Below are 24,279 nucleotides of genomic sequence, written 5' to 3'. Positions count from 1 at the left end.
GAGCATCACATCTGCAGTGGTGGCCCATTCCTGCCCTTCCTCTTTGCCACATCGGCTGCTGTCTGCTCAGAGCCTGTCTTGGGAGGCACCTGATGGAATGAGAGAGCTTGGAGTGAGGAAGAAAGTGTCAATCCCAGCCCTAGAAGTTCCACTGGCTCTGAGCCCTGAGAATATTCTTATCTGATTCTGTTAGAGACACAAAGATCCAGTTGTGATCCACAGTCTCAGGGCTCAAGGAGCCTCTCTCTGGGGTCAGCAGACCTGTCTCTTTGGGTTGCAGTCCATCTTGATTCCCTGCTAAACTTTGCCAACCCCCCCACACACTCCTAACCCCTTCCCTAGCAGTCCCCATATGTACTTTAGCTCCCACCAATTTTTCCCCCTTTTAAATAATGTTTTCTTGTACTCAGGGAAATCAAAGAAGCTCAAAACTGACTATGTCTCTCAGTCTCTGTACCTCAGTTTCCACATCTGTGGAATGGGAATAACAACCATATTGTTAAAATAATTAAATGTTTGACCACATGTTATAATCTGTAAACTCTAAAATGCTGGTATCGTTATCAGTAGAAGAGAATAATAGAGATGCTTCTGTGATGAAATACAAGGAACACTGGTTTTGCTACCTTCCAACCTAATCCGATTCTTTTCCTTTTATTGTTCAAGTTTTATTGTGTGTGTGGGAGGGAACGGGGAAGCTTACAGATATATGGGTCTGTTCACAAAACAGTGTCCACATGGGATGCTTTGTAAAGTTTCCAGGCACTGAGGCCCTTGATGGACAATGGACCGCAGTGGATAAGAAGGAGATGGGGAGCAGAGCCAGCTCTTCAGCCCAGTAAGCCACCAGGCACCTGGATGGCAAGGTGTAACAAGCTGGCTTTACCGGCTTCCTCAGACCACCTGTCTAAGCCACCTCCATGCTGGTGTCATTCAGCGTCAACTCCTTCCTCCCTCTTGGGAGCCCAGGGTCAGATCCTTGCTCAAGGTCATCCTCGCCACTCCCGTCTGCCCTCCAACCCTGCCTGGCTCTCCTCCACACCGACCCCCTCCCCACCCTGTTCTGGCTTTGGTCTGCCATGCCCCCTATTCATTTTATCCTGCTCTCCTGAAGCTCATCTCTTTGGATTCTCCAGGTCCATGTTTGAAAAAAAAGAAAAATAAAGCAGTATTAACTTGTATAACCCCTTTGCATTTCTGCTTCAGTCTAACTCTCCTGGAGGCCGCAGGAATGCTTCTGAATGAACTGAGAAATGGTCAGGAATTATGGAAAAGACAGCTGGAAGGTTACTATTATAAAAGCTTAAGATGTCACAAAAATGCACACATGATGAAGATGACCACGAGAATAACCTCGTGGGCCAAAATTAAGTTTATCCTGGGCAATTCAGTCCCTGGTCCTTGTTCCGTAAAATGTGTTCTCAGAGCCTGTGTTGTCTCCCTGACTCTGATGCCAATACACATGCTGTGGCCCACCGCAGGCTGCTCTGGGAGGTTCTATTTCCCTCTCTTTTTTATAGTTCATAAGAGCCCACAGGCTGTAAGAACAAATCCTTAGATAGGAGAGTAAAGACTCAGGGAGCCGACTCATCAACATCCAATTTCAACTCTCCCAGTCGCCCTATCTCTCAATAGATGTCGCCACTGCTGATAGATTTAAAGGGGCCCATGGAGTCATATTTTATGTTCCTTAGCATCCTTGGAAAGCTACATTTTCTTTGTTTGAGGGTCTTTATTTGGCACTTCCTGGTCACCTGGTGAACGACTTTATTAACACAGCTTTGGTTATTTAGTCATATATTTTCATCTTAAACCCGCCACCAACTTCCTCTATATTTTATAGCTACTTAACATAAAACGCGCCACAGGCTACTCTCTTCTTATCTCCAAGATGTGCGCAGAAGTCTCCCTTCACAGAGAAGCCACGTCAGGTCCTGGGTGAGGGCTGGCATTTTCATGTAAATGGCAAGTTTTATATCAATGTCAGATTAGCTGCGAGGTTGTTTGAACACTGAAACCTCCTGACCGGTTGACAAGACAGGATTCCCATGAAGAAGGCGACATTTCTGAGGCACCCGTATCTCCCACTTTTTGATGTATTACTTGATCTTTCCCCTGATGGCTAATGATACAGACGCTCTTGTCAGTATTTCAAAAATAATAAAAGAGGTACCTTTATTTTCTTGCTCTATATTTTTTACTTCAAAATTATTCTGTTACCAAGTTACCTATGCCAATAATAGCATTCAAGAGCTGGGGTAATGGAAGTAGAAACCATTGTGACAATGCGCCCCATGCTACAGAAGGCCGACAAAGCATTGTGCATGGGAAGACCACTGCACAACCAGAAAACTCTCTGAGGCAAGCAGTGGCTTTGCTTTTTATTGTCACTACCTACATGCCAGAAAATGTGACCCAGGATGTTGCATAGGTTTCCAACTTATTCTTGAGAAGATGGTGGGCACTGGGGGAAAGCAGCAGTGATGAAGCGGAAGGAGTAATGTTCTTGTGCTTTTAGCAAAGGCCCTGAGACCTTGATTACGTCCTCCCTGAAAGAGAAAGAAAGATGCTTTACCCTAACGTAGTTTGAATAACAGATGTCGAGCACAGAGCACAGAATATCCACAGCACGTCCGCAGAAGTACAGATTCCAGGCATTGCATGTGGACATTTCATAGTCCCTTGGTTCACTCACTTCGCAGTAGCTGCAATCCATCTCTATTAGTTTCCTTGTCTCTTTGTTCCCACTTTTCCTACCCTATGTTTTAGACATAAACTATAAGCTAAAGTGGGTGAAATTATACATCAGTGCCTTACACTTGGAAGACTAGGCATAGCTCAGGTCAGTGGTGGAGTGGTCCACTCCTGCCCAGTGCCCAATGCCCCGCTCCAGCTTCCGACTTCTGCTCTGTACCCCAGCTCTTTATGTCCATGGCCTGATGGATACATTTCCCTCTTTGATTCACTGTCACGTTGTCATTTTCCCCAAAGTGCTGGAAACCCTGAGTCTATCGATTCTAACAATATTAACAATGATAAAATTGATAATAAGACTGCTTCCCAAACTGCTCAAATTCCCCCTTCCCTTCATCTTATAGCCCAGGGGATTTTTGAGCAATGAAATTTCTAAAGCATGCTCATAATTATGTTTTTCTTGCTTGAAAACATGTATAGCATCTTATTGCGTATCAGATAATCCTAAAACTCTTATCTTGGTAACCACAGCTGTCCATGGTTATTCCTTAACCTAAGTTTCCTTAAATGAGACCCACTGCTCCTCTCTATCCGCTCCGGTCAAGTCACATTGTGCATGTATCCACAGACACGGCCTACAGCTTCTGAACTCCATTCCACCTGCAGTTCTTCCTGTTTGTGTCCCACACGTGCTGTAAAATCCAGGCCCAATACCAACTTCTTCATGAAGCGCCTCTGCTCCTGTCAGAGAGTGGGAATTCCTTTCTTTGTAAATGTTATAATTTACTTATGAACTGATTGAGCACAAAGATGATGTTTTTCTATGCCTTTTCACTCCTGTGACTCACCACATAGTGCTTTGTGCACAGAAGAATGAGTAAATTGGAACAATTGGTATTTTTGAGATATTGAAGTTTAGGAGAGGAAAATATTTCTACGGTATATCCAAAAGCTGCATTTTTATAAAATCTAACTAAATTTAACTGAAAAATCAGATGCCATGGTTTCATTTGTGGGTTTCTGTTTTGGCTTCACAGGGTTAACATGAACACGAATGTTTACTGTGAGTGCATTTGAACAGTTCCAATACGGAAAGTGGCTGAAAGGCTGCTGGCTGATGCTGTGAGGTTGACTGCATGTGCCAGATGGGTGAGAATTATGTTTTAGAACCTAAAAGGCTAAGTTTTAAATAATATATATAATACATGAGAATTTAGACATACAACTAAAACATATCAGATACAATTTTAGTTAAAATTTACATTAAAAGGCCAGAATTGAGTTAGTAATCAGTAGAGAAAAAAATTGAGCTCCCCCATATTTTAGCTTGAGTGATTATTCAGGCAAATATTCTGAACCTGCATTTGAAAGCCATTCTGAATAAATTGTGTTCTGATAAGTATTTGCCTTGAATACCAAGTTTCCTCCTGTAAATCAACACAAAGTGAAGACTGCAAACTCAAACAAGAGAAGAAAACTGATTAACATGGACCTCCATCCCTAAGCCATCTTGTTGTTTCTGATATTTTTTCTACCTTTATGTCAGTGCAGTGTGAAAAGGAAAAGCCTGTCTAACTGAGCAGTGGATAAGTCTAAAAAATGTCAGGTCCCGCCTACAAAATATTCAGGGATTGGGTAGTCTAGTATATCCAAAGGTGTTGTTATGGACTGGATTAGGATTTTAATCTAAGAAAATTTAAAACATATTTCAGAGTTAGTTTTGCAGTTTCTGTAAGATTGCAAGATTTTTAATTGCCAATATAAAATGCATTTCAGCCATATATGGTACGACAAGGAGATGCATCATCATGATTTTATGCCTTATGTGCTAGTTAGTGGCCCATCCTTCTATGGGGGCCAGTGGAAGGAAGCAGCGGTACCCAAGAGAAGGCAAACAGTGCCTTGACTTAAGTATATTTGCACATACAAAGACATTACTTTGTGTAAGACACTGCATTTCTCAGTCATAAGCTGGTGTTTTTTTTGGTACGCAGGGACAAAATGAGACCAATGTGAGATGATTAAGTTAGGTTCTAAAATGATTCGTGATCATGGGTTGGTTCTTTAATTTCCTTCTGCTCATTGAAATGCCCAACCACCTTCCTAGATAGGTTAGCATTGACAACTGATGTCTCCCATTTATTATGGATTTTCAAATCAAAAGTGATATTTGGATTTCTCAATGAAATTAAAAAGAGAAGACTCTCCCAGTGGGAATTTGTTTAATCGAAGAGAGTCATTACGTAAATAATCACAAAATTGATTAACTATAATTGTGGTAATTTTATTCAATCCCAGGAAGTCTGAAAAACATAGTTAGTTCCACAGGCCCCTTCATCCCTTCATGTATATCATAGTTGGCCAAGTTTAAAGTTGAGTCACAAGGTTTAATTATTAAGCATATGGAGGTGCTTGTGCAAAACTCTTGCTAATCAATTGTAATTCACTTTTACCCACTTATTGATCATCTACTCCAGTCTAATTCTCTAACCTAATACACTCTAATATTCAGCATCTATTACATTAACAGTCTTACCCAGAAACTTGGAGCTGTGGGTGACTCAAACACATGATCTATATGAGGCAGCTGACATGCCAAGCCCTTTCCAGGAGAAAACAATGAAGTGGGAAAATGTGTAAAACAAAGTGAGTGAAAGGAGAGATGTGGCGGTTTGGCTAGTGAAGAAACAACTGGAAAGACCCATTGAAGTAAATTCTTAAAATTCCAAAGCTATTTCTTAAATGTGCTATTTTGTTAAATGATGCTACCTCCAAATGGTTCATGGAGATACTTATTGGACCGTCTGTTGAAGGCTTGCATGGGTGAGGTGGCAGGAGTCTCCATGCATATCATTTATATGTATCATGTGCCCTTTAACACATAATTCTATGTTCTTGCCTATTCTCCTCTTTACCTCTACGACTTGTGCTCAGTTCTGAAATGTCATTGTTTTCCACCTTGTTGGCCCATGTGATAGAGACAAGCTAGATGCTCACTAACCTCCCGGACCCACAGGAATGTTTTATTTCTCTGAGACCCTTTTAGTCAGTTTGGGGCCAATGGACAGTCACTGGGCTGTGGGCGGTTTGTGCCATTTCGGGCCTGGACCCTAATAGTTTGTGAGATTCTCAGCTCACTCTCTGTCCTCTGCTCACGGGTTAGAAGAGGTACCATCTGAGACGACAGAGATACACAAAGGAAGGAATCACAATGTTGAGCCACTGCTCGAAAGAGATTACCCAAAGAATCTGCTCAACCCTCCCAGGATCTGAATGAGAAGCATGCTTTCATTTTGTTAAGCTCACCTGTTAAGTCGTTGCTATGACCTGACTCACAGAGAAATTGGCGTGCCGTGTAGCAAGGTGCTGATCTATGTGGTACTGGACTGTAGGAGGTGAGGCGGAGACTGGAGGCTAGGAGACTGGGCAGCTCCTGTCTGGGGATGGTCTGATACATGGAGAGAAGTCAGGTCCATTCTGGGTTGGCTTTGTTTGCTTATTTGTTCATGGTTTAGTATGTGTCATTCCTCCATTGTTGGCCCAGAATTCCAAAGAAGAGTGGCTTCTCCAACATTTCGCTCACTTGGTTAGAAAAACCATATTGGAGATAATTAAAAAACACCACTGTTTGGAAAAATGGTTTCTCTTCCAGCTTCAGCTCCTTGGCTGACCTGTGATGGGTAGTGAGTCCCAAGGGTTCCTTGGGAAGAGGAGGGTTCCTCTTCCCTGTTAGCTGTATGGTTCAGCATTTCAACACACAAGCCCTTCATGCTGGGTGACACAGCAAAAATACAACCTGAGGGTTTAATATTTGTTGAGGTTAAGAGGAGATTTGATTTAGGAGAAAAGTAATCTTTGGACTTTCTGATGCACCAGACCATCTTCCATCAGAGTTCAGGGGCAAAGACCATTGACGTCATAACAACATTGAAATAGATGGAAGTTTTGGATTATTTGTGCAACACTTAAGTTACTTATTTGGCATGAGCCACTTGTTGTAGATCTCCCCCCCTCATAACATACTGCATTCAGTCCTATTCCCACATCCGCTTACAATTTTATTGATAAATCCACTTAGGTAGATGTAAAGACACATTATTATGATAACGTAATTCATGCTAAAGAATATGTAGCTAATAATGCTAGCTGTGTTTTCACTCTTAGATTAACTTCCATTGCAAAATCTCTCCTTTCAAGAGCAATGGTTTTAAGACTTCTGTTGTTGTTGATGATATTTTTACTGTAAATTGTATCTTCAAATAAATTATTGCATGGAAAACTGAAAAATAAAATAGAAAGAAACTGAGCTGCCCCTATGAAGTTGTGTGGAGGGCCTGAGAAGATTGCAGTGTGACCAGCCCTGACCTAGGGTCATCTGTCACCCGATAAACAGCTAAAAAGGACTTGATCATAGGGCCCCAGAGCAGGGCTGTCAGAAGGTGCTTCAATCAGAATTTTATTTTAATAACTTCTTGATTTCAAATTAATGTGACTGTTTCCATCCAGTGCTAGACTTACACACAGAAGAGGTCACTTCTAGTTTTATACCAATCAGTGTAATCATGAGTGATGTTTTAATCTGTTGGGACCACATCATCTGGCCAAACAAGCTTCTTCCTACTTGCAGAAATGCACTGATGAACTCTCTAGTTCAAATTTCTCTATCCTAAACTCATGTATAAGTCTTTAAATAGGTCTTGCTACCAAAAGTTAAAAATATTATTCCATCAGTCTATGTGAGTCGAAAGCAAGCATTTACATATACCACAAGGGAATACCCAGACTTCATGCATTTCTTAACTGAAACACTGTAGGTTACACCAGGTAAGTGGCTCTGTATGTGGTCCACACTTGCATATGCATATTTTCCAGTGACACTCATAACTGAATCAATAAAGCAGTGCAACATCTATCAGCTATCCAGACTTTCACCATCATGAGGCATTCACACTGCGGCTCCCTGTCAATCTCCTGGTCTGCTTTCCCTCAATGCAGTGTATCTGTATTCCATATGCAAATTCTCCAGTGAGTGATTTTCCTGTTTTGTAAGCTAGACTGCACCTGTAACATGTGGGATTGAGTTAAAAATGACAAGCAGACAAGCACAGGCACATTATCTTGACAAACTTAGCCTCCGAAAATTACCCTGGGCCTGAATTATTAAAATAACAAGGAATATTTCACTCAGCTGTGCAGAAATGATCCTAATTGTCCACTTTAGCTAAATCCTTTCAGTCTCTGAGATCGGTCAATTTACATCGGTGGCTTGCAAATTCCTCAACCCCCATTAGAGAGAAGCACGGCAGCAGCCCGATGCACCCTCATTTATTTTAATAACCTGCCAAGCAGACATGAAAATGTTAAAGTTGGAAGGCTATAACATGACAGGATCCTGACTTGTCAGAGCCACATTATAATCTAGTTAAAATACTTTCTTTCTCCCTTTCTTGTCTTCTCAGGTAAGTGGGGAACTAATTGTCAAATTACTAATTTTGTTGGCATTAATATCAATACTAAGGCAAGAGGAGCATGAACTGTTGAGCGAGAGGTTTTTCTTCTACACCTTCTGCTGCTGATGGGAAAATAACCCTGGAATCAAGTAAAGAATTAAATTTGTATGATCCACTTGCTACTTGGTGCTAACCCATTCTTGCAAGCACTGTTTGCTAATACCGTCAGCTGAACCCTTCTGCATCATTGGGCATGTTTGTGGTTCTTAGTGTGCAGGGCATCACAATAATGAGTCAATATTAAGCATTTATCCTGTGCTACATTGTGTACAAGTATACAATGCAGCATGGACGGGTATGTGCTCAAGGACTTGATACTTAAAGTCCTTCTATGTAAAGAACTTTCAGTCTAGTCATAGATTGTGAGGGCCTACATTTTGGATTGTGCTTGTTATCTGGAAAAATTATTAATATCTCTGCTCACTCTCAAAATTGTCCTGTTTTGACGATAAATTTTATGATTATTCTAGTTACAGATAACAGACCTTAAAATGTGGGTTACTCATATGGTGTCACCTAAAACATGCTTTTTGAGGTACTTGGTGAAGAGTGTTCACACAGGGGGACAACGAGGTGGAGAGATGGGGTGTGCTAAAAGCGAGGCTGTTTAGCAGGAGGGTGAAATAGCACCATATGGAGAAAGTGGCAGAAGGTCAGGCTGTAGCATGGACAGTACAGGATGGACGAGTACGTGCTCAAGGAGTTGACATTTGAAGGCCTTCAAGAAGCAAAGTGAAGGAAAGTGGTTTCCAAGGTTGGGGTTTGTGGTTCTGTCCATCTGTTTGGATTTGGTCTTGGGAAAAGGCAGGTCTTCAGCTGTGGCAGCCAGGTGTATTCTCTTAACAGTTTTTACAAAGCTTAAAAAGACGAAAGAGAAGAAACAGCAACATTATAAACAATACGGGGCTGAATAATTTTAAGGCTGATGAAACTCACAGCATACACCTCTGTTTGAGTCTCCAGAGGAAGGAAATTGTGAACCCCAGTTGTTGGTGACCACTGATTTTACAGCATAGTAATTTCTTCACTTAAGAAAGCAAAGTCTTTGTTTTCCACTATTGGTGTCTACTTTTGGCAGTCAAAGTGTGCGATGCCACAGATTCTGGGTTGTGGGAAATGTGAAGAATTGGCTTTACTAAGTCATCATATTTGCATATTTTCCCATAGTGTATTTATTTTTATTTTTTTCTCAGCAATTCTTTAAGCTAAAATCCATTCAGAACCATTATGGATCACAATACCTTTGCTATTTTTTCCTTGGAAGAATCTGATTATTTGTTTTGATGCCTTTAATTTAAAGAATAGAATAAAATTAACTTTTCTTATATGAAACATTTATTTTTTCTACACCTGTTTTTAAAAGTTAAACTTTTTATTGGGAGTTCAGATAGTTAAAAGTTTGTATTTAGCTTTAATTTGCACATTCACTGATGCAATCCGCAGGTCACGTGTTCCAGGTGAGCTTAGATACCTGGATCAGGTATAAAACAATTATATGCTTTGCTCACTGTGAATATGCTCAATAGACCCATTTCAGGTAGCAAAACTATTGTATTCTTTCCCTGAAACTGAAAAATTACTAAGCACAGAATTTTGCTCAATAAAGAGATTTAAATATGGCAAGGTGCCCCGTGGAAACCTGTGGCATGGGGAGTCTGCAGGTCATGAATTCTATGTGGGGAATGGAAATCCAGAAGGACATCAGTACCTCCAAGCAGACGGTGTAAAGTGACAACCCAGGGATCTGGTCAATGAGAACTAAAAATCCCCAACCCTTTGGTATTGAAAGTGTAACACAAACACTACTTTCTATGACACCTAAAATTCCAGGTGGAGAGGCCAAATTGACTTACAGAGTACCTACTGGGCACATCGGGTGGGGCTGTGGCACCCAGCCTTCTCACTATGCTTGAGGAGTTCAGGATTTCCTTTTTTGGCTTATTTACTCAAGGTCATCTATGTGGTATAAGTGCCCTGAACTGGGGATGAAGAAAAGCTGAGAACAGTGTATTCATGATTGATTTTCAGCTAGTTCAAATATGTTGTCCAGCTCCCATGATAAGCACCATTTGTGGAGAAGGCATGAAATTCGATGAGCCATTCACTAGAGGAAGGGGTTTTCTTCCCGCCTTTTCAGAGAACTGCACAACTGGTGATGTCCCAACTTCAGACTTCATGCCCGTCCTCTTTTTGCTTTTCACTGAGTGCACTTCAGACCCATAAGGTGAGCATTCTCCTAGCAACTGGTATGCAGAGCTTTATTTCTCACTGGGCTTCCCTGCCTTGGTCATCCATCAGCATCTCACATCCCACCTCTCTAAACCCAACCCGTTCCTCCGTCAGCCCTTATTAATTAATAGCATTTCCATCCCAAACTAGAAAACTGCAGGTTTTATTTGAGTCAATGTGGCCTCTGAACTGTCTCACAACACATTTTCTTTCTACTCCTATTACCACTCACCATCTCCTCCTGGTTTTCTTATGAGTCTCACCTTGAACCTAATTTTTTCAACCTGGAAAACATTATCGTGTCAATATCTTATTTAAAATCCTTCAAGGGCTCTCTATTACCTGCAGCAATAACTTTTCAATGAAAGTCTGGAAATATTGGTCCTTCCAGGACTGCCTTGGGCCTCTCCTGAGGGAGAAGAGACTCAGGGAGCATCTAGAGCCACAGAGAAAGTGTCCTAACTTCAAATCTGCCACATGGGTTCAAGTTGGTCTTACAGAGCTTACTTATACAAAGGCCTCATTGATGGAGCAAAGAGAGTCTTTTCAACAAATGGTGCTGGAATAACTGGACATCCACTTGCAAAAAACTAGATACAGACCTTACACCCTCACAAAAACTAACTCAAAGTGGATCATAGATGTAAATATAAAATGCAAAACTATAAAAATCCTGGAAGATAACATAGGAGAAAACCTAGATGACCTTGGATATGGTGATGGCTTTTCAGATATAACACCAAAGTTACAATTCATGAGAGAAAAGGATTGATAAGCTGGACTTCATTAAAATCAAAACCTTCTGCTCTGTGAAAGACAGTGTCAAGAGAATGAAAAGACAAGCCTGGGAGAAAATATTTTCAAAGGATACATCTGATAAAGGACTGTTATTCAAAATATACAAAGAACTCTTAAAACTGAGCAATAAGAAAGCAAACCAACTAATTTAAAAATGGATCAAAGATCTTAACAGACACTTCACCAAAAATATATACACAGATGGCAAATAAGCATATGAAAACATTCTCCACATCATATGTCATCAGAGAAATGAAAATTAAAACAATGAGATACCACTACACACCTATTAGAATGGCCAAAATCTGAAACACTGACAACACCAAATGCTGGCAAGGACATGGAGCAACAGAAGCTCTCATTCATTGCTGGTGGGAGTGTAAAGTGGTGCAGCCACTTTGGAAGACGGTTTGGTGGTTTCTTATCACCAAAACTAAACATAATTTTACCATACGACTCAGCAATCATGCCTCTTTGTATTTACCCAAAAGAGTTGAAAACTTATGTCCACACAAAACCCTGCACATAGAGGTTTATGGTAGTGTTATTTATAATTTCCGAAACTTAAAAGCAACCAAATGTCCTTCAGAATTGAATGGATAAATAAACCGTGGCACATCCAGACAATGGAATATTACTCAACACTAGAAAGAAATGAGCTATCAAGCCATGGAAAGACATGAGGGAACCCTAAATACATATTGCTGAGTGAAAGAAGCAAATCTGAAAAGGCTACATCCTGTATGATTCCAACTATTTGACATTCTGAAAAAGGAAAAGCTGTGGAAACAGTAAAAAGATCAATGGTTGCCAGGGGTGGAGTAGTGGGGGAGAAATAAATAGGCAGAGCAGAGGATTTTTAGGGCAGTGAAATGATAGATACATCTCATTTTACATTTGCCGAGACTCAAATAATGTACAACACCAAGAGTGAACAGTAGTGTAAGCTATGTACTTTGGGTGATAAAGATGTGTCCATATCGTTTTATCAATTGTGACAAATGTACTGCTCTGGTGGGGGCTGTTGATAGTGGGGGAGGCTGGGCATGTGTGGGGGTAGAGTGTATATGGCAAATGTCTGTATCTTCCTCTTTATTTTTCTATGAACCTAAAACGGTGCTAAAAAATAAAAATAGTCTTTAAAAAAAGCCTCCATTGCTTAACAAAAAAAGAAAAAATAAATGTTTGGAAACCCAATGAACCACTAAATAAAATCCAGTTAAGCAGTCACTGAGTCGATGAGTTCTCTCTTCAGACTCATTTTCCATCACTGCTCTAAACAGAATCTAGGGTCTGATGATATGCCTTTCCCAGGAGTTATATTTCAGACCTCGGTGGTCCTGTATCTGCTGCTCCCTCTGCATGGACGATCCTCACCTTCTTCTCCATCTGGACCATCTTTTGAGTTCCTTCCCAAATCTCTTCTTTGTGAAAGCTTCCCTGCCTGCCTTCCTCTCTGCTGTACAGTAGTTAGAGCAACAGTTAGACTGTACAGCTGGTATAGTATTTAGGATGATTTGTATCCATCTGTCTACTTGCACATATAAAATTAATGCCATCAAGACAGGGAGCATGTTTCAGTCATGACTTTATCTCAGTAGGAGCATAATAAAAACATTATCATATTGCTAGAAAGCATGTAAGGAAAAGAATGATATAAACAGAGACACAGAAATTCAAAAATCTTAGCTCCTCTATCATCACGATTATCAAACCACTTCCAATGGTATGTTATCACCAGATGTCTTGAACCTCCCTCAGTGGAGTTATTTATTTAGATATTACTGTGTGCTTTGTTTGCAGTGGAAGTCCCTGTAAGAACTCTTCCCTCCCCACTCCAATCTGCACATGCAAGGACACTGCACTGTCCCCGGCTCTCACATGCCACTTCCATTGCAAAGAGCAAACCCAAGACTTGTGCCCCAACAAGCGGCCAGTCTCAGACTGGGGAGGAGCACTGTTCACTCCTGCATTCTCTCGCCCCAGACAGCTGAGATGTTTGCTTGTACATTTGTTTGTTTGTTAATATTTGGCTTTGTAGGAAAAAAGAAATCCTCTTCAAAATTCACATGTGGGCAGGGAAATTTTCTCAGTCAAGTAAATGAATCAATATTTAATGGCATTTTAAAAAGCAGATTTGTCTGTGATAATATTGGAGAATTTGTAAACTGGAAATTAAAACACCATGGCTGTGAGCTTTTGAAGAGCATTTAACCTTACATGGGAGATGGGTCTTGTGTAGTCACAAGGTGAAGTGCAGAAAACTATAGACATTTTTAGAAAACAGATAGTGGCAAGGAGGAAAACTATAACAGATCTGCATGTTAGAATCGGTTGAAGGCAAGTCCATGCTCCCAGGTGTAGGAAGTGGAACAGGAAGGAGATGATGGTAAAGATCTTGTGATTTCAAGGTCACAGCTGTCCACAGAGACAAGGTTCACTGCAGAGTGGAAAATTCCCGCTGCTCTTGTTCATGCTTTTACGCTTTCATTCTCTAAAATTATTTATGCTATTGGAGATGGGATTGAAAAGTGGCTACTTCATCCATCCTGCTGCCCTGCAGGTCCTGGGTCCCCACAGCACATGGTGCCATGAAACATCCTTTTGGAGACAAGTCTAAAGACAATGACTCCCTTTGCACCAACATTTCCTTCTGAAACACTCTGCTCAGAGAACCCCACACAGGTGCCACTACCAGGTGTGTAAAAATTCACCATTCTTGGTGCTCCTTGCATTAACCTGGCACAGGACTGTGCATCTAACATAATACAGATTTCTTGAGAAACAGATCTTATCCTTTTATAGTGGAAGCACAATGTACAGGGGTTGTGAAAATAAAGTGTATTAGTTGGCTTGGGCTGCCATAACCAAATACCATACACTGAATGACTTAACAGAAATTTATTTTCTCACGGTTCTGGAGGCTAGAAGTCTGAGGTCATGGTGCCAGTATAGTTGGTTTCTAGTGAGAGCTTCTTCCGGCTTGTAGACTACCATCTTCGCACTGTGTCCTCACACGGCAGAGAGAGGGAGATCAAGATATCTGGTGTCTCTTCTCCTGAGGGTACTAATCTCACCATGGGACCCTGCCCTAATGATGCCATTTAATATTAGTTACCTTCCAAGGCCCCATCTCTAATACCATCACATTGTGGGTTAGGGCTTCAACATATGAATTTTGAGAGGGGTAAAATTCAGCACATGACATAAATCAAGTTTAACGGGGTCCAATATCAACAGGTGCTGGTAGTCATCTCTGACAGCTGATCACATGTAAAGATAAGATCTGTGAAGAAAAAATAACATTTGGGCATTTCATTATGTGGAGATTTTATGGACCAGGTCATAGTGGAAAGGAAAAGTTAAAGAAAAATGACAGTGAGCTTCTGCCTCCCCTGGAAATGTGGCTGTGACACATGACCAGTAACCCAAGTTTGGGATGACCTCTCTCTGTCCCATGTTCTCTCTCCCTTACTGTTTCTCTCTCTCTCGCAGGCTGACCATAGATTACGTGTTGAATTCAGTTGTGAAGTTCAGCTTTCCTTTAACTACATATGTAGTAAAAAGTAGTTTTTACTTTTTCTCACCACCAAGTAAAAAGCTCACCATCAAGTTAGGATGTATAAAATTGAACATGTGATGGCCTTAAAGAGAAATATTGGAGCATTGCTAAGCCATCATCAACTTCAAATACTAAATTTATTCAGTAAATCCTTCCTGAGCACAGCTGTTCCAATGCTAAAAATCTGGAACAGATCAAACAAAAATTCCTTTTCTCTGCATATTTATTCTTAAGCTACAAGTAAAAAGTACTTTTATGCAACATCCAAAATTAGATCAAAATTCATACAAATGGGGACTTATGCTTCCACCCAAAATGGAGTAACAGGAAATGGATTTATCTTCTTTCAAAACAACAAAAAATAGACAAAGCATATGAAAAACTGGTTTTCAAAACACTGGACAATAGGCAACAAAGGACAGCGATTCTTGAGAGATGGAAAACTAGCAAGAGGAGTCTTACAGTTGGCCCAGAGACTGCCTTGAAAGATTTTCAGACCACAGTACAGGGATGGGGGACTCAGCAGGAACCTGGCAAACTCCCTGAGTTGAGGAGATGGATCTAAAAATCTAGGAAAATCAAGATAGATAGAATTTGCTTGTCAGAGTCCTGGAGAGGAGAGAGCTTCCAGAAAGAGAACTTCGGTGATCTGCAAATGATACCCTCAAATATTCAGAAGGATATTTGTCAATGTGTGTGTGTGAAGAAACTGCACGGGGCTGGGGAAAGAACCACATGAAAGATTTAGAAGGAAAAACGCCAGACACCCAAACAGGGTGAGGAATACTACCTGTTCCCACAGATGGACTATAAAACCTCATAATTGAAAAGGCAGCAGGTAGTGTGCTCAGAGAGGTGTTGCCTTTGCAGTAGAGAAAAATTAGCCCTATACTCAATACTGCTCTGGTCCATCCCAATGAATCTTGAAGGCAAGACCTGAAAGGATCAAATGACTTACGTAAAGAAATTTAGGTACATCTCAGGAAAAACAAAATAAAATATATTTACAAGAATACAAAAATATGCAGCACCTACAAAGGGTAAAATATGCATATATGATAGTAGTATGCAAAGAAGCAAGAAAATACAACCCATAATAAGGAGATAATTCAACCAATTAAAACCAACCCAGACTTAACAAAGATATTAGAATTAACAGGCAAGACATTTAGAAAATTGTTATAGATTCATGGTTTCAATTAAAAAATGCAAAGAGTTTGAAAGTTGTCACTTCAATCGTTACAACAACAAAAAAGATGAACAAACTAAAATTCAACTACTTTTCTTTGGGCCATCATAGAGCTCAGGTTTCAGGGCAAACCATCCCAACAAATCTGGAGAGAAAGGAGACTTCAGAGTCACAGCTGAGATCCTCTTACCTAGAACAGAGGGTGCTGCAGCCTTAATAAACTGGAAGGAAAACTTGTATCATAATTTTGACAAATTGCCAAGAATGAGTTTGGGCTATAGTCACGAGTGGGACACTTATGGATTTTGCCTTCATGGACTCAACCAGTTTCTTACAGTGAAGATCTGAGAAAGATCCTCACATGACACTGGTAGGGGAAAAACAGGGATGCAGGAGCCAGGAGCCAACTGAGAGAGCTACAAATAGCCAAATCTGGGACAATTAGAAAAATAAAGTAATATTGAATTATAATGCAAAGTAAAAAATAAATATCCATGTGTCCATACTGATATAAATAAATGATTAAGTAAATAAACAATGGGAGAGAATCCCAAATAATTTATGTATTTACTCTCCCCCCACTCTTAAGTGTGGGCTGTGTTAGTAACTTTACAGTGGAAAAACCCAACAAGCATTAACTCCACTAGATGATCACTATTAATGTCAACAGTTAAAAGTCATGCAACAGTTACAAGTGCATACCCTTGGTATGATGTGATGAAAATAGCACTTTGTGGTTTTCTTCTCCAAAACACATAACCCTATCTTAACCATGAGAAAAACATCAGATAAATTCTATTTGAAAGCATTACATAAAATACTTGACCTGTACTTCTCAAAAGTGTCAAGAACATAAAAAACAAGGAAAGTCTGACAAACTGTCACAGTCAAGAGGAACCTATGTAGGCATGATGACATGATGATTCAATGTAATGTGGGATGCTAAAACAGAAAAAATACATTAGGTAAAACCAAGGGAATCTGAATAAAGCATGGACTCTAGTTAATTATAATACATCAATGTTTGTTCATTAATTTGAAAAACTGCACTGTACTAATATAATGTAATCTGAGGGGAAACCTGTGTGGGTATACAGGAATTCACTCTACTATCTTCACAATGTAATTTTTAAAAATTTATTATAATGCTATTGAATTGAGGATATAAAAAGAACCTAAATCAAGCTTCTAAAGATCCAAACTACATTGTGTAAGACAAAAATACCCCAAGTATAATGAAAAGCAGATTCAACATTACAAAATAAAAGATAAGTAAACTTGAAAAGAGAGCAATAGAAACTATCAAAACTTAAGTACAAAGGAAAAGGAGAATAATAAAAAATGAAAATAGAACCAGTTATGTGGAGGACAACCCCAGGTAGCTTGGGATAAGTCTAGCTTGCATCCTCAAAAGGGATAAGAGAAATGAAAGATACAACAAACAATTGAAAGAATAATGGCTGTTTTTTTTCAGATTTGATGCAAACCATAAACTAACAGATACAAGAATCTCCCAGTGAACATCAAGTGCAAGAAACATGAGGAAAACTACACCAAGGCACATCATGATCAAATAGCTCCAAACCATGATAAAGAGAAAATCTTACAAGCAGCCAGAGCGGGAAAAAGAAATGTTACACACAGAGGCACAAAGAAGAATTAAAACAGATTGCTCACCAGAAACAATGCCAGCAAGAAGACAGTGGAGAAACAACTTTAAAGTGATGAAAGGAAAAAATGTTAGAGAAATTATACAAAAAGTGAAAATAAAGATATTTTCAGACACAAGAATGAAAGAATTCATTATCTGTAAATTGGCACTACAAGAAATGTTTAAAAAAGTCCTTCAGATAAAAGGAAAATGATGTCTGGTGAAATACAAATTTATGCAAAGTAATGAAGAGCACTGGAAATTATAACTCCATGGGTAAATACATGAGATTTTTTTTCTCTTCATTCAACTTAACTGATCATTTAAATAAAAATAATAACAATGTTGGGTAATATTTATAACGCATGTAAAATTAAATGTGTGACAAAAATAACACAAAAGCCAGTAGGGAAATAATTGAAGCATACTACTGTAACATTGTTATATTCTACATGGAATCATATATTATTACTTGAAGATATATCATGATAAGTTTAAGACGTACACTGTGAACTCTATGGTAACCACTAAAATAAAAAAAGAAAGTGTTATTGTTATTATGTGAAGAAAAAGATAAATGGAATCATAAATCATACACAATAATCCAAGAAAAAAAGTCAGAAAAATAGAAAAAGTGTGACAAAGAAAATGTGCAGCAAATAGAAAGCAAACAGTAGATACTAGACTTAATTCTAACCAAATCAATAATCACATTAAATATAAATGGTCTAAACTTTCCATTAAAAGGCAGAGATTGTCATATTGGATAAAAAAGCAAGACAAATATTTTCAGCCTGCGAGACAAGGACTTTAAATATAAACGTAAAAAATAGGTTAAAAGCAAGAAGATGAAAAATATATTACATGTTAACACTAATAAAATAGTTGATTTTATTATATTAACCTGAAGCAATGTAGGTTTCAGAGCAAATATACATAACCAGGGGAAAATGAGGACATTTCCTAATAGTCAAAGGTCAATTTATGAAGAAGACATAAAAATTATAAATATTTATTCACCTAATAGAGCATTTGAAGTGTGAGGACAGGGTCTAAGTACAGCCTGAAACCTCCCTTGTGTTCCCAAGAAGAACCTTGTTCCAGATACAGGACATGCTGGCAAGCTCACAAATTGTATTGCATGCAAAGAGCCCAGAGCACACAGTACATCCCTGCTCCATCTGCTTTGGGCACATGTAAATGTTACTTGGAACCACTTAGCTGTGCATTCAACAATGGCTCTTAGGCACAACCTAGCTTTTTGTATTTTAGATCTCACTGGGCAAAGGGTGAGCAGCCTTCTACTGCAAGACAAAGTAAGGTGCGTGTCGGCACACTGCCAACATTGGCTGCAGAATGGATCCACTTGTCATGGGGGACCCACACATCACAAGGGGCTGGACCTTGTGCACTCTCTCTCCCTTCTTGCTGTTAAGCGAACATTGTAGCATGTTCATCTGTTCTTGGAAACCTTGATTCATGCATAGTCTCTTCTCTGGGTGGTACTTACCTGCCTTTTGACCCTGGCCACCCTCACTTTGGGATATTTTATCCTGCAGCCCAGCCTGACCACCTAGTGAAACATAAAGCAACAATTTAAAGAATGCTGAGGATAAACAGACAAAAACATAATTATATTCAGAGCTTTCAATCCCCTTCTTAAACAATTGATAAAACAAATAGACAGAAAATCACTAAATGTATAATTGACTTGAAATACACTATAAACTAACTTGATTAAATTCAAATTTTTAAAACACTCCACCAAACAACCATAAAATGCACATTATTTTCAAATGAGCAGAGAAGATTTATCATAACAGATTATATTCTGGTCTATAAAATAAATCGAAATAAATTTAAAGGTATTCATGTATTACAAAGTATGTTATCTAACTATGATGAAATTAAATTAGAAATAAATAACAGAAAGATCTCTGGAAAATCCCCAAATATTTGGACACTCAATAACACACTTTCAAATAACAAATGGGGGAAAGAGTATATCAAAAAAGAGATGAGAACGTACTGTGAATTGTATCAAAAAAAAAAAGTATATCATGACTTGTAAGATGCCATGAAAGCAGTACCTATGAAGAAATTTATATCAATGAACATCTATATTACAAAGGAAATGAGTTCTCGAAAAAGTGACTTCGGATTCAACAGTATGAAACTAGAGAGCAGGATCAAGCTAAGAAGTCCAAAGTAAGCAGGAGAATGGAAATAATAAAGATCACAGTGGAAAACAATGAAGTAAAAACAGACATATGGGTCCAGAACATCAATGAAAGAGAAAGCTACTTCTCTGAGAAGATCAATAAAATTGATCAACATCTAGCCTGACTTTTAAGGGGAAAAAAGAAAGAAGAGACAAATTGCTATTATCAGGAATGAAAGGACATCACTATAGATTCTAAATATATTTTTAATATCTGTAGATATTAAAAGTAACTGTAAATAATAGATAATATAAATATTTGTAGAGAATAAATGTATAGCATGAAAAATTTTATACCATTAAATCTGACAACTTAGATGAAGTGGAAAATTTTCTTAAAAAACACAAACCACTAAACCTAATCCAGATATAATAGATAACCTAAGTAACCCTATTGAGGAAATTGAATTTGTACTGAAAAACCTTTCTATGAAGAAAATTCCAGAACAAGATGGCTTAATTGGTGAATATCAGCCTTCCTTAAATAAGTGTACTTATAATCCTAATTCAATGCAAAATCTTTCAAAAAAATAAAGTAATATTTCCCAAATCGTTCTGTGAAGCTAGAATTACTCTGATTGTAAAAGAAGACAAAAAAATTATAAGAATGGAAAATTACAGATACATGCCTCTCATGAAAATTGATACAGAGATCAATACATTATTGGTAACTCAAATCAACAATATATTAAAATGGTATTATATCATGACCATGTGGGGTTTAGTGTAGGGATTCAAGGATGTTTCGACATTTAAAGTCAATCAATGTCATTCACCATATTAAAAAGCTAAAATAGGAAAACCATATGTCATCTCAGTAGAATCAGAAAAGTTATTTGACAATATTTAATACTCATTACTGATAAATACTCCCAGCAAAGTAGAAAAAGAAGGTGACGTCCTGAACTTGAAATGGCATCTACAGAAAACTTACAGCTAACGTCATACTTAATGCTGTAAAAATTAATGCTTTCTTTCTAAGGTGAAAAATAAGAAAAGAATGCTGGCCCTCACCACTTCTATTCAAATTTGAACAGAAAGTTTTAGCTAGTGCAATAATTAAAAATAAAGAATAAATAAAAAGTATCCAGATTGGAAAAGAAAAAGTAAATCATCTTTATTGTCAGATGTCATGATTGACAATGTAGAAATCTGATGGAATCTACAAAATATAATAGAACTAACTGATTTTTATCAAGGTAATTGCACACAAGAACAACAAGCAAAAAGAAATTTTCTTTCTATATTCTAGCTACAAACAGAAATTAAAATTTTTAAAAATAGTATTTATGACATCATAAGAATGTAAAACACTTAGGGATAAAATTTACAGATGATTTGCAACTCTTGTATACCAAAAAATTTAAAACTATAGTGAGATAAATTAAAGAAGACCCAAAGAGATGAAAGATAAGGCTTGCTCATGGATTTGGAAGACCTATGATATTTTAATATTGTAAAATGTCATGAGTCTTATTAAAATGTCAATTGTCTCCACAATAATCTATAGATTCAGTGTGATTCCAATCAAGAATCCAGCACACAATTTTGTTTAAATTGACAAGTGGATTCTAACATTCATATACAAACTAGTCAAAGCAAATTTGAAAAAGAAAAAATAAAGTTGGAAAACACATCTCACCTAATTTCAAAGCCTAATATAGAGTTATAGTAATTAAAACAATGTCGTAATTGTGTAAATATAGATCAATATAGACCAGTTCAAGGGAACAGAATAGAGAATTCACGAATAACACCACACATATATGACAACTGATTTTCAGGGAAGATGTACAAGGACTTCAACAGAGGAAGATAGTCTTGCAGCAAATGATGCTAAAACTATTGGATATTGTTATGGGCTAAATTGTGTCTACCCTCTAAAATCGTATGTTGAAGTCCTAACTCCCAGTACCTCAGAATGTGACTACATTGGGAGATAGGGCCTTTAAATAGATAATTAAGGTAAAATGAGTTCATGTGGGCCAGCCCCAATCTTACGACCAGTGTCACTATAAGAAGAGGAGATTAGGACACAGACAGCAGAGACCAAGGGAGGACCGTGTGAGCACGCAGCCAGGAGACAGCCGTCCATGAGCCGAGGAGAGAGGCCACAGGAGACACCAAACCTGCGACACCTTGATCATGGACTTTCCAGCCTCCAGAACTGTGAGAAAATAAATTTCTGTTGTTTGAGCCACTCAGTCGGTGGTATTTTGCTATGGTAGCCCTAGCAAGCTAATGCAGATATTAATAGGCAAAAATCAAAGGAAAATCCTTCAATACATTCCTCATACCATATATAGAAATTAATTTGAAATGAATCACAAATTTAAATGTAGAACTACAAAATGTAAAGCAGAAAACACAGGAGAAAAATCTCTGTGATCTTGAGTTAACAAAGATTTTTTTTTTAAGATGTAATATCAAAAACACTATATCCCAAAAATGTTCATATAAGATGACATTCTTATACTATATGGAAACACTCTTAATTTAGAGGTAACAGTCTGGGCAGAAAATTAACTTTGTTTTAAAAATGCTAGAGTTGAAAAAGAAATTCCAAATGTATGAGAATTTTGCTTGTATACTAATGTAGAGCAATTAAGTAATATTTTGGCTAGGAAATATTATTAAAGTAATTTTGCATCTTACAATTATTCACGTAATTGGAACTTTTTCATTTTTTTCTTACTTCTTCAAAGGGAGCAAGTTATAGGAGCACTAGAGTTGGCAAAATGTATTATAAAATTCTAAGTTCTGCTTGGTCTTTCTGAAGGTTTATTATCTCTGGGGTATTTTAACTTCAAATTGCAATGATACTAACATAAATTTTATACTTATATGATAAAAAATTTGTAGACTTATTCAAGACATGGTATTTCAAAATAGGCAATCATTTTAATAATTATCTAATACCAAATGTTGCTATGTTACACTATATATAGTATACATATTTATCATACATATGGTACATGCATTCACGTGCTATAGTATATTGTGTACACATTATACAGCAATAAGTAAGCAATGATATAGTGTTAAACATTCTGTGGCTTTCAAATATTTATGCTCTAAATAAATGGGAATAATTTTCATTCATCTCAACATGTAGGATGAGAATATTGCTACAACCACTTACATTTCAGCTACAATCAGTTGACAGTTTGTTTTGAATGAAAATGAACATCTCTCCAAACAGCTTGGCTGTTTGCTACAGAAAATAAAATAAGTAAGCATCAAAGTGCTTAATAGATTTGAAAAACCGGATATGGCAAAATAAATGGATCTTAATCCCTCTCAAACATGAGTAAATAAATGCTGCTTTAATTCAGGGGCAGTTTGCCTTTGGGCCCCTCCCTTCTGTTAGCATCACCTGTCAGCGGCAATACCATGTAAATGAGCAAGGCTGAGCCTTTTCCCTTGCATCTTTGCTAATCCTCTCCCGTTCTTCTAATCATGCTACACAGAAGCCAATATCTATTTTCATCAGGCAGATAGGATCTTTTAGGGAATTAAAGAGGTTTTCCACTTAGTTCTACGGTGGGCAAGGACAGGGCTGTGATCTGGGGCTTTGGGGATTTCTCATTATGCACTGGCGCTGGCGGGATCGAAGAAGTGAGTTCTGGCTACTGGATTTTTAATCCTCTTGTGGTTAGGGTTAGAACTTCCAGTTATTTAAGATCTTTGATTACTCAGCACTTGGCTTTTGATTGAGTGAACTTCTGAAGACAGCACAGGACTGTGATTTCAAGTTAGCGGTTTTAAAGTAACTACTGGAAAAAATAGATAGGAAAAGCCTTGTGATTAAGCTACACTATCCCTTTTTAATTGACTTTCTGAAGCTATCTGTTGCTTAACTCCTCACATGCCAAAGGAAAAAGAAAATAAACTGAGTGAGTTAATTTAGTGTTTTCCCCTGGGGGGGAAAATTCAGTGACGTTTGCAGGACTCTCAGGAATGGAGAGACTGAGAGAGGCTGAGTTTTAGCCAAGGGTAGCGATTGATACAGAGAGGATTTAATATGAAAAAGATGAAGCAGGTTTCCACTGGTGGGTAGAAATTCCCTCTATTGATGATTTAAGTCTTCAGGTAAAAAATAGAAACAAGACTGGCACAATAGTGTTGTCTAGAGAGAGAGTATAACATTTTAGTACAAAATGTATCATGAATAGAAATGCTTTTGTCCTGATTAACATAATTCAGACAAAGTAATCTTAAATGTCTCTCTCTTTGTAACATGAAGAAGTAATGAGCTCTGATCTCCTTCGCCCAGTCCTGGAAGGAAGTTACACATAAAGTCTGATTTCCCTCAGACTCTGAGGTGATAGACAACCCTGGGGAAGCAGAATCAATGAAAAGAACAGCTCTCCACTCCTGGTCACAGATTATACCAGGAGTCTTAATCGGTCTCAGAGAGAGTCC

The sequence above is a fragment of the Ceratotherium simum genome, chromosome 18 (genome assembly GCF_057802395.1).
Source record: "Ceratotherium simum simum isolate JZ-2026a chromosome 18, ASM5780239v1, whole genome shotgun sequence".
Taxonomy (NCBI): domain Eukaryota; kingdom Metazoa; phylum Chordata; class Mammalia; order Perissodactyla; family Rhinocerotidae; genus Ceratotherium; species Ceratotherium simum.
This window is presented reverse-complemented; position numbering follows the sequence as displayed.